This window comes from Salmo salar, chromosome 02 (assembly GCF_965601325.2).
Source record: "Salmo salar chromosome 02, fSalSal1, whole genome shotgun sequence".
NCBI lineage: Eukaryota > Metazoa > Chordata > Actinopteri > Salmoniformes > Salmonidae > Salmo > Salmo salar.
The window spans coordinates 13988757-14001686 of record NC_138292.1 but is presented as its reverse complement, the minus strand read 5'-3'; the positions used below and the strand labels follow the sequence as shown (position 1 = coordinate 14001686).

At 42.5% G+C, this 12930-nt stretch overlaps 1 protein-coding gene across 1 annotated transcript in view; it reads right to left on the bottom strand.

The window, feature by feature from the left end:
• Nucleotides 1–12930, bottom strand: part of LOC106591343 (trafficking kinesin-binding protein 1) — a 92942-nt gene that overhangs the window by 66271 nt on the left and 13741 nt on the right. The window contains exon 2 of the mRNA XM_082959987.1: nt 1033–1383. The gene's annotated coding sequence lies outside the window, so the exon portion shown is untranslated. The remainder of the gene's footprint in view (nt 1–1032; nt 1384–12930) is intronic.

Here is a 12930-nt window from a genome sequence, read left to right as displayed (position 1 = left end):
AGCGGGGAGAGAGTGGGCGAGAGCGAGCGAGCAGTTGGCAGCTGTTCCTCTACTATGGCTTGTTTTAAGTGCTTGTGTTGTACATCCCACATTCAATAACACACCCACTGACCACATGGAAACATCTAATGCTTAAACAATAACACACCCACTGACCACATGGAAACCTCTAATGCTTAAACAATAACACACCCACTGACCACATGGAAACCTCTAATGCTTAAACAATAACACACCCACTGACCACATGGAAACATCTAATGCTTAAACAATAACACACCCACTGACCACATGGAAACCTCTAATGCTTAAACAATAACACACCCACTGACCACATGGAAACCTCTAATGCTTAAACAATAACACACCCACTGACCACATGGAAACCTCTAATGCTTAAACAATAACACACCCACTGACCACATGGAAACATCTAATGCTTAAACAATAACACACCCACTGACCACATGGAAACCTCTAATGCTTAAACAATAACACACCCACTGACCACACAAATGAAAGAAGCAATTTGGGGTTCATGTTCCATCAAACTTTCAATTCCAGAAGCAGCAACACTCAGGACATAAAGGTGTTGTATTCCAGATGGAGCTACTCTGAAGTTCTGAGAAGAAGACTTGTTGTAGAGCTCTGCTGTAGTGTTGAGCAGAATACTGAAGATGTGTGTCCAAGCTAGATCACACACACACACACACAGCAGGGGACACACACACACACACACACACACACACACACACACACACACACACACACACCAGGGTGTTAGAACCTGGATCTAGTTTAGAGGGACAAGGGAGCGCTGCTTTGATTCAGTCAGATACACAACACGGATCAAAAGGTTACTGAATGAACTGAGAGGAGGACTACAACTTATGTCTTGAATTCAGTGAAATCCATAAACAATGCAGTGGAGGCTGATTATGGCTTTCAGTTACACTGAATTCAAGACAAGTCAGAGCCATTTTCATCAGAATTGGATTTAGTCTATTACTGTGAGGGCTGTACTGCACATACCAGTGATGGTCCCGGCATCTCTGTAGACGGTGGTGACGTCATCGGGGGGCGCGACCTCAGTCACATACTGCACTTCGCGGGGGCCGTGCGCGCTGGGGTAGTCTGGCTGCGGATTGGAGGGTTCCCTGTGGGGAGGGGTGGAGGTGTTGTGGTGTGAAGCTGCGGTGTCCAGCTTGCTGGATGAGTTTCACAGGAGAGCAGTATGTGCCATGGGCAGGGCCAGCAGCGGGTGTCAGGCGGAGGGAGAGAGGCAGCAGCGGCTATACACCCTGGATCACACCGTACCTGACTACACCACCACCTGACTACACTACTCCACCACCAGACCAGATCACTTCCTGTAGACGGAACCTGGGAGGAGAGAAGAGAAACATGAATTGGGTTGCCAGGCAAATTCAAAAGGACCCACAGGACAGATGTTTAAATAATCAATAGGAAAGCAGGTCAGGTCACAGCAGGTCACTGTATCCCCTGGTTCAGGAGGGAAAATAACCAGCCTCTATTGTGGCTCTGTTCAGAAACAACCTCTCAGTCTGAGGAACTTCATGTATATAAACAAGTGCCTAGGTGTTAGGACCTATAGGGGCTAGGGGTTATGGACTAGGGCTTGTTCATGGAACGGGCCCATGTAAGACGGGTAGCAGCCAGCAGGATGTACTATGGGAGGGGTGAAGGATGGAAGGACCTGTTTTCCACTCAGAACATAAATGTTGGTGGGACTCAACTTTCTCTTTCAGTGTCTGGTGCTTGCAGAAGTCTGTGAGTATTTATAGCCCTATCAAACCACCTGGGAGACTGGTAAGACATATCAACAACAGGAAAAGCATTGATGTCCTTTTCACACTTCAGGAGAAGTTACAAGACTGATATTAAGCTGTGAGAATGTCAAGATAAAGTGGGACAGTAAAATAAAGTGAAAAACATTTCTGTTCATCTTAGGATGCAGTGATGCAGAGAAGGTTTTGAACCTCCCTGTCCCAGTTTTGCTAGTACTGAGAAACAGAACATCAACAGTGTGAAATTAGAAAATACTTCATAAAATGTAGGAAATTATTATAAACTTAAAGCTACGTTGTGAAGAAGGTAACATGTCTGTTGGTCTTAAGGCGTCAGCATGCTTCAGTTCGGCTGGCGGCTAGCCGCCACATCTAAGATGTTGGGTGCAGTATTTCTCAATAAAAAATGTGCATGAAAACTAGTCGTCTCTCGTTGAATGACAACATATACTTTATTGAAGAATCCTTACAGTTGACCAATCATGGACGAAGGGACATGCACGTCGGCTCCTGAACGTTGTCTGGCCTCAAGAAAACATTTTCTGTGCCCGAACAACGAACAAAAACCCTCACCCAAGTCCACAACTAACAAAACCCTCACCCAAGTCCACAACTAACAAAACCCTCACCCAAGTCCACAACTAACAAAACCCTCACCCAAGTCCACAACTAACAAAACCCTCACCCAAGTCCACAACTAACAAAACCCTTACCCAAGTCCACAACTAACAAAACCCTCACCCAAGTCCACAACTAACAAAACCCTCACCCAGGTCCACAACTAACAAAACCCTCACCCAGGTCCACAACTAACAAAACCCTCACCCAAGTCCACAACTAACAAAACCCTCACCCAAGTCCACAACTAACAAAACCCTCACCCAAGTCCACAACTAACAAAACCCTCACCCAAGTCCACAACTAACAAAACCCTCACCCAAGTCCACAACTAACAAAACCCTCACCCAAGTCCACAACTAACAAAACCCTCACCCAAGTCCACAACTAACAAAACCCTTACCCAAGTCCACAACTAACAAAACCCTTAACCAAGTCCACAACTAACAAAACCCTTAACCAAGTCCACAACTAACAAAACCCTTATCCAAGTCCACAACTAACAAAACCCTTATCCAAGTCCACAACTAACAAAACCCTCACCATAATACTTGCACAAACTCTTCGGAACGGTTTCGTCTAAGAAGCATGCGGATGCCTTTAGATAGACCATGACACAACAGGACGCAAAATAAAAGGTGCAGAATCAGGTAGAGGTTTTTTATAGGCTAGGTAATACAACATTAAAGTTGACAAAAAAAGACTGACAAAACAAGCAAAACACAGGAAGGGTCCAAAATCTAAACAGATATATACCTTAGTCTACTAGTATCCACAACATATTCTCTAATTCCATGCATTGGCTTCATTCCAAACCAAACAACACAATGTGCTCGATGTCACCCTGTGCACGGTAAATACTGGCAAGCATTCACATGCGCACTACAACACACAGCTGATCACGGGACCGGCTGGTATAAGCGCGGCAAAACAAACTTGAAAATAAAAAGTGATTAAATGAAATAAAGAAAACCTCTAAGTCGTAAGTCTTTGCCAATGAGCTCTTAAACATCGCAGAGGATTACATAGCTGATATATTTCATCTTTATTTTAACAGGGGGTCATGCTGAGACCAAAGTTTATTTTAAAGATGTATACACTACACATCAACACATGTTCATATTACACACCATATCTACCTAGATACAGTAAGAGGTTACTGGCTAGCTAGGGGACATTACAGACAATATTACACACCATATCTACCTAGATACAGTAAGAGGTTACTGGCTAGCTAGGGGACATTACAGACAATATTACACACCATATCTACCTCGATGCAGTAAGAGGTTACTGGCTAGCTAGGAGACATTACAGACAATATTACACACCATATCCCAGACTGAACTCAAAACCAGTGATGTTGAAACACTTGCTATAAATAGCAGACCACTTTGCTTTTTACTTCCCTCCATTTCTCCCTGTTGTCTGTACTTAAAGCAGAGGTCAGAGGTCAGGTTAAAGCAGGAGGCGCTGTCAGTCTCTACTCCTGCTGGCTATCAAAACAAAATTGAGTCACAGCATTCCTATTCACTTGAACGAGATGATTCTATGATCATTCTACCTGCTGTGATGATTCTACTAAATACATTGGATAAGTTTATACGTTTAAAAGTCAAGACTCAACCAATAAATATAATGAATTACAATGTTAGTTTTCTTATCCCAACCCCACCCAAGAGTGATGTTAGTTTTCCATTCTATGCTGCAGTTCATTTCCTTACTGACTTCATTACAGCTTGCATAAGCCCACATTGCAATAGTGATGCACAGCGATAGATCAGCCACTCCCAGGTACTGTTCACTATGACCTGCTGGGTCAGGCTGCTGCCTCCCTTTGTGAGCTCTGCCAGAGAAAACAAGAGTAGACACGGGAGCTTACTGGGGAAATGTAAGTTACTTCAATGATAACATTGAAATGTGTTAAATATAGTACGTATCCAGTCTACATCTTGCTGTAGTTGTACTGTTTGAGGACAGACCTGGTAAACTCAGCAAAAAAAGAAACGTCCCTTTTTCAGGACCCTGTCTTTCAAAGATAATTCGTAAAAGTCCAAATAACTTCACAGATCTAGATTGTAAAGGGTTTAAACACTGTTTCCCATGCTTGTTCAATGAACCATAAACAATTAATGAACATGCACCTGTGGAACGGTCGTTAAGACACTAACAGCTTACAGACGGTAGGCAAATAAGGTCACAGTTATGAAAACTTAGGACACTAAAGAGGCCTTTCTACTGACTCTGAAAAACACCAAAAGAAAGATGCCCAGGGTCCCTGCTCATCTGTGTGAACGTGCCTTAGGCATGCTGCAAGGAGGCATGAGTACTGCAGCTGTGGTCAGGCCAATAAATTGCAATGTCCGTACTGTGAGATGCCGAAGACAGCGCTATAGGGAGACAGAATGGACAGCTGATCGTCCTCGCAGTGGCAGACCACGTGTAACAACGCCTGCACAGGATCGGTACATCCGAACATCACACCTGCGGGACAGGTACAGGATGGCAACAACAACTGCCCGAGTTACACTAGGAATCCCCATCAGTGCTCCCTCCATCACAATCCCTCCATCAGTGCTCAGACTGTCCGCAATAGGCTGAGAGAGGCTGGACTGAGGGCTTGTAGGACCTGTCGTAAGGCAGGTCCTCACCAGACATCAACGGCAACAACGTCGCCTATGGGCACAAACCCACCGTCGCTGGACCAGACAGGACTGGCAAAAAGTGCTCTTCACTGGCGAGTCGCGGTTTTGTCTCACCAGGGGTGAAGGTCGGATTCGCGTTTATCGACGAAGGAATGAGAGTTACACCGAGGCCTGTACTCTGGAGCAGGATCGATTTGGAGGAGGAGGGTCCGTCATGGTCTGGGGCGGTGTGTCACAATATCATCGGACTGAGCTTGTTGTCATTGCAGGCAAGACATCCTCCTCCCTCATGTGGTACCCTTCCCGCAGGCTCATCCTGACATGACCCTCCAGCATGACAATGCCACCAGCCATACTGCTCGTTCTGTGTGTGATTTCCTGCAAGACAGGAATGTCAGTGTTCTGCCATGGCCAGGGAAGAGTCCGGATCGCAATCCCATTGAGCACGTCTGGGACCTGTTGGATCGGAGGGTGAGGGCTAGGGCCATTCCCCCCAGAATTGTCTGGGAACTTGCAGGAGCCTTGGTGGAAGAGTGGGGTAACATCTCACAGCAAGAACTGGCAAATCTGGTGCAGTCCATGAGGAGGAGATGCACTGCAGTACTTAATGCAGCTGGGGGCCACACCAGATACTGACTGTTACTTTTGATTTTGACCCCCCCCCCCTTTGTTCAGGGACACATTATTCAATTTATGTTAGTCACATGTCTGTGGAACTTGTTCAGTTTATGTCTCAGTTGTTGAATCTTGTTATGTTCATACAAATATTTACACATGTTAAGTTTGCTGAAAATTAACACAGTTGACGGGGGTTTCTTTTTTTGCTGAGTTTATATGTAGTAGACAAGGCTGTACCGTTACTTGTCACTATTTTTTGCTGTAAATTCCCTTTTTACAGCTGCTAAACCTGAACAAAGGGTCAACTGAGGGCATCATGCATGTCTGTATGTGAAAGCAGATCTCGCTCTCACACACACACACACACACACACACACACACACACACACACACACACAGCCCCCAGCAACAGATGACTGAAAGCCCTTAAAACTACCACTAAAGGCTCTTGCCATTGTAACGTGACCTCTACAAAGCATGCAATATTATTCTACATCTCACATGTCATGTGATGTGATATGACGCAACAGCCCCAGAAACCAGGGAATACTACAGTCGGTTGAAGCGCCTGAGCATTGGGAATGAACACACCATTCATAATACATTACACAACTAACATACTGGACAACACAAGGTAGTTGGAGGGCTTTCAATATCATTCACATTCAAATCCTACTGAATATTTATGACCTCTTTAAGACTATTTGGTTATAGAGCCATCAATCGAACTGTGACCAATAAAAGCACAGCTCTGGTTTGTCTTGATTTGGATCTCTTTTAGTCCCCATTTCAACTAATCTTCCAAGAGTCCTTAAATGTTAAAATACAATTTATATACGAACACATTTTCACATATAACACACTATTACAAACATACATAATATACTAACGTAATAAACCAATAAATAATCAATCTAAAAAATATGGATTCTTCATCTACTGTAATCCCACAACATTTCTGTGTATTATATTTAAATTGTTTTAAAATAATGTTTACATTTATATATTGAAAGGTTTCTGGTTTGCTCAGTTAATTTATTCCATTTCTTTATTGCTCTAAATCGAAATGTTCTTTTGCCTATTTCTCTTTTCTGTCTGGATAACGCATAGATGGTGGACAATCTATTCCTAGTATTTACGGAATGTCTGTCGCTTACCAACTGAATACCGTTGTGAATTGTACTTGGCCGTTTTAAATGATGTATATTATGAAATAAAATAAGCATGTTTTTTTCAATTATCTTGTCGATTGATGACCAACCAAGAACATTGAGTATGACTGCAACAGAAGAACCATAGCTCCACCTTAAAACAATCCTTGCTGCTTTGTTCTGTTCAATCTGCAGCCTCCTAACTTCACTTGATGATGCATTTCCCCAGACCACAGAACAGTAGTTCACTTGACTCTGAATTAAAGCTTGTGTTATTTGCTCAAGAATTTTTCCTGGTAAATATTTTGCTATCCTTCTGATTATACATGCTGTTTTAATATTTATTTTTTTACATAGATTAGTTATTTGAGATGACCATGATAAGCAGTTGTCTAGCTGCACTCCTAATAGTTTGGTTTCTGCCACTTCTTCGATTTGTACTCCTCCCATACTTAATTGTATCCCATGCTGTTTTGGCCTTTTCCTAGTGGAACAGACCAACATAACTTTGGTTTTCTTGGTGTTTAAAACAAGTTTATTCTGGCAAACCCACTCCCTAATATTCTCCAAATCTCCTTGTAAAGCTTGCTGTACCTGTTGAACCGATTGTCCTGCTGCATAAATTGTAGTATCATCTGCAAATATAGTAGCTGTAGTTTCAGCTAGGGCATAGGAAAGGTCATTGGTATATATTAAATAAAGAAGTGGCCCAAGGCAGCTGCCCTGCGGTATTCCACAGTTTAAAGCATGAGGGGAAGAAAATGAACCATTGATATAGGTGGACTGTTTCCTGTCAGTTAGATATGACTGTACCCAATTCAATGCTACCTCCTTAAAACCATAATGCATTAATTTTGTCAAAATTATTTCATGATCCACTAAATCAAATGCTGCACTGAAATCTAAAAATAGTACCCCCACAAACTTGCCATTATCCATAGCATTGAGCCACTGGTCAGTCATGTCAACCAATGCAGTGGTAGTGGAATGATTTTTGCGATAAGCATGCTGATTGGCTGTAATCATATCATTATTTTCCATGTACTCCCATATTTGTCTACTCACAATACCCTCCAATATCTTACTGAGTGTAGGGAGTAGACTAATTGGTCGACTATTGTCAGGAGTAGCGGGTTCTTTGCAGTCTTTCGGAATAGGACACAGTTTAGCATGCTTCCATACATTTGCAAACATCCCCTTTTCCAGTGACCAATTAAATATGTATCTCAGTGGAACTGCAATCTGGGGTGTTGCACAGCGAAGCAAAAAATTGTCCATAAGATCATAACCTGTAGATTTCCCATCGGGTAATGACTTCAAAAGGTTTAACACCTCCTCCACTGACACCGTTTGCAGACTAAAAGAGCAGATCTTATTGCTCATAATATGATCATCAATCCATTGGACAATAGCTTGTTTGGAAGAATGTATGTTTATATTGTTGCTCAGTAAATTAATTTTCTTTGTGAAAAAAATCTGCAAAATGATTGGCAATATCAACTGGTTTTGTTATTATTCTCCCGTCAACCTCCACACTAGATGGGCATGATGAGATAGATGCACCAAGTAAACCCTTAACTGTATTCCATACCTTTTTAGAATCATTTTTACAATCAATAAAAGCATTGTTGAAAAATAACTTTTTTTCCCTTCGATTCAATTTAACTGCATAATTACGCAATGTTCTATAATTCTGTTAATCAATTTCTGATTTTGATTTGGCTGCTAAGACTTTTAACATATTTCTTTGAGAAAAAGCCTCACCCAGTTCATCATCAATCCATGGAGATGGACGAGCACCAACTGTACTCTTTCTTACTGGGGCATGATGGTCCATTACCTCAGTGAGCAAATCAATAAAACATTCTGTAGCGTGATTTAAATCATCCTCTAGATAAATCAGCTCCCAGGGTACAGCAGCCAAATCATTGAGAAATAGCTCATGATTAAATGTTTTAAAATTTCTCTTGACCACAATCCTAGGGGGTTTCTTTGGAACCTTGGTGTTCATGGTTATGGTCACAATATTATGGTCTGTCCAGCCCACTGGCATTGATCTGGCTTTTAAGCATTGCGATGGTATATTACAGAAAATCAGATCAATGCATGTGTCTGAATGATGACCCAACTTAATTGATGATCTAGTAGTATCATTAACCATTTGTTTCAAACCACAGTTCTCGGCATATCTCATCAATTTTGTTCTATTCGAATTATTGTGATCCTTCCAATTTATATTAAAATCACCCAAGATAAATACATCTCTGTTGCTATCTGTGGCCTTGTCAAACCCAGTGCATAAGTCATCCAAATAGGACACCTTAGAGCTAGGAGGTCTATACACACATCCCACCAATATGGTGTGTATAGACAGTGTGTATAGACAGCGTGGTGGCTTAGGTTACTGACCTGATAGAACTGTGGAGTCAGTGTGGTGGCTTAGGTTACTGACCTGATAGAACTGTGGAGTCAGTGTGGTGGCTTAGGTTACTGACCTGATAGAACTGTGGAGTCAGTGTGGTGGCTTAGGTTACTGACCTTGTGCCAGACAAGAGTACAACCTAAGAGACCTCTGGATAGATCCCCATGACAACACCAATTACAGGAGAGATGATCTGCCCACGTGAACACTTCTCTCTCACACTCACATACACACACACACCAAGTCTATTTGTCATATGCACAGGATAAACATGGTACACAGTACAATGAAATGCTTACTTGCAGATTGACTCTCAACAATGCTGCATAATAAGGAATGATATAGAATCAGTAAATTGACCAGAAATATAAACACAGGGAGACACTCATTTACAGGAGGATATTTGCATGTGCCGGGGAAGGAGAACAGACTGAACAACCTTGTTTGGAGGGCAATGTAGTGTAGCAACTGTCCCCAACGGCACTCTATTCCCCATGTAGTACATAGTAGTGCAGGTAGGGCCCACAGGGCTCAGGTCAAATGTAGTGCACGTCGTAATGAATAGGGTGCTATCTGGGATGCACACTGTTTGGGCCAGACAGCCTCTGTGGGCCAGACAGCCTGTATCCCTCCCCTCGTCAGCAGCCACACTGAGCCCGGGCAGCGAGCCTCCATGTGGGGAAAGCTGAGCCAAGCGCACACTGATCACATCACCATCGTATCATTAGCCTGTAGGCTAGGGGGCCGTGAGCTCAGAGGGCCAGTGCTGCTGTGCCACACATTCCTGCTACTGCTGTTCCTGCTGCTGCTATAGCTGTCTACACATACTGGATATATATACACACACACGTGAGTGTGTTTGAGCACAGCAGCGATACCACCAGAGATGCATAGCAGCATGATCCTGCAGCTGACTCTTTAGTGTAAACGTCATCAACAAAACACAGCCACACACACAGCCACACACACACACACACACACGGAAAAGGTCTGCTCTACTCAATTAATCAATATTCAACTCAATGCCCTGTTTTCATGTGGTGATGATTCCTCATCTACTCCCTCTAAATACATTGTCCCAGTCCATTACCATTGTGACAGCCTGGACAACCCCAGGGACATTACACAGATGGATGGCCAAGCCTGGCACTTTAAACAGACCTCTCTGTCAGTTACTCTGACTCACTGACTCTCAGTACATGGGTCAGGCAGCTTGGACCACAGACTCAAGGTCAGGATTGTTATCAAGAGTGCAGAGAGAGAAAGAGAGAGAGCGAGGGCGAGATCAGTACAGGAATTCTCTCAGAAAAAGTGTGTTCCACACCGTGCTGTTTCTTTAGTGAAAGGATTTGTTCCAGTCTGATGGTTCTGGAACATCAGCACCCACACAATAACTCACCAACAGGACACACAGCCCATAAACTACACTGTGACTTCACTTCTCTGTGTTACACAAACAGACTGCTCCACATTAGCATTCCCTAGAAGTTCCATTGACCAGCCTGGCACCACTTAGCGATAGCTGAAAAGCACATTGGGAGTTGCAAGGCGTACTTTATGGACCGTTAACATCAGGGCACACTTAGTAACACAAGCAGGGATGCACGATATATTGGTATATTGGAATCGGACAATATTAGCAAAAATGCCAACATCGGTATCGGCCCGATGTCTAGTTTAACGCCGATGTTAAAAACTGATGTCAAAGCTGCAGTGCATACCTACAGTTGAAGTCGGAAGTTTACATACACTTATGTTGAAGTCATTAAAACTTGTGTTTCAACCACTCCACAAATGTCTTGTTAAAACCTCTCTAGGGTACGTGGGACGAAATCGTCCCAAACAATTCAACAGCCAGTGACAAATCAGAGCGCCAAATTTAAAACCAAAAAATTTCATAATTCAAAGTTCTCAAACATAAGACTCTCGTTAATCTAACCACATTGTCCGATTTCAAAAAGGCTTTACAGCGAAAGCAAAACATTAGATTATGTCAGGAGAGTACCCTGCCAAAAATAATCACACAGCCATTTTCAAAGCAAGCATATGTCACAAAAACCAAAACCACAGCTAAATGCAGCACTAACCTTTGATGATCTTCATCAGATGACACTCCTAGGACATTATGTTATGCAATACATGCATGTTTTGTTCAATCAAGTTCATATTTATATCAAAAACCAGCTTTTTACATTAGCATGTGATGTTCAGAACTAGCATACCCACCGCAAACTTCCGGTGAATTTTCTAAATTACTCACGATTAACGTTCACAGAATACATAACAATTATTTTAAGAATTATAGATACAGAACTCCTTTATGCAATCGCGGTGTCAGATTTTAAAATAGCTTTTCGGCGAAAGCACATTTTGCAATATTCTGAGTAGATAGCTAGCTGTGATGGCCGGGCTAATTTGACACCCACCAAATTTGGCCCTCACCAAACTCAGATTTACTATAAGAAAAATTGGATTACCTTTGCTGTTCTTCGTCAGAATGCACTCCCAGGACTTCTACTTCAACAACAAATGTTGTTTTGGTTCCAAATAATCCATAGTTATATTCAAATAGCTCCGTTTTGTTCGTGCATTCAGGTCACAATGCGAAGGGTGACGCGCGAGCGCATTTCGTGACAAAGAAATTCAAAATATTCCATTACCGTACTTCGAAGCATGTCAAACGCTGTTTAAATTCTCGTAAAATAACGATAATATTCCAACCGGGCGACGTCGTATTCATTCAAAGACTGAAAGAAAAACATGGAGTTGTTTCGTGGACGCACATCTCCAGTGCCATTGTTCCCTGCCTGACCACTCACCAAAACTCCTGCTGTTTTTCGCCCAGAGACTGCAGAGACATCATTCCACTTTCTGGCACCTTCTGAGAGCCAATGGAAGCCTTAGAAAATGTCACGTTACAGCAGAGATGCTGTATTTCTGATAGAGATGCCACAGAAGGAGAATTTGTTCAGACAGGGCACTTCCTGTATGGAATCCTCTCAGGTTTTGGCCTGCCATATGAGTTCTGTTATACTCACAGACACCATTCAAACAGTTTTAGAAACTTTAGAGTGTTTTCTATCCAAATCTACTAATTATATGCATATTCTTGTTTCTGGGCAAGAGTAGTAACCAGTTTAAATCGGGTACGTTTTTTATCCGGCCGTGCAAATACTGCCCCCTAGCCCCAACAGGTTAAGAAACTATCGTTTTGGCAAGTCAGTTAGGACATCTACTTTGTGCATGACACAAGTAATTTGTCCAACAATTGTTTACAGACAGATTATTTCACTTATAGTTCACTGTATCACAATTCCAGTAGTTTACATACACTAAAGTTGACTGTGCCTCTAAACAGCTTGGAATATTCCAGAAAAGGATGTCATGGCTAATTGACATCATTTGAGCCAATTAGTGGTGTACCTGTGGATGTATTTCAAGGCCTGCCTTCAAACTCAGTGCATCTTTGATTGACATCATGGGAAAATCAAAAGAAATCAGCCAAGACCTCAGAAAAAGAATTGTAGACCTCCACAAGTCTGGTTCATCCTTGGGAGCAATTTCCAAACGCCTGAAGGTACCACGTTCATCTGTACAAACAATAGTATGCAAGTATAAACACCATGGGACCACGCAGCCGTCATATCGCTCAGGAAGGAGACGCGTTC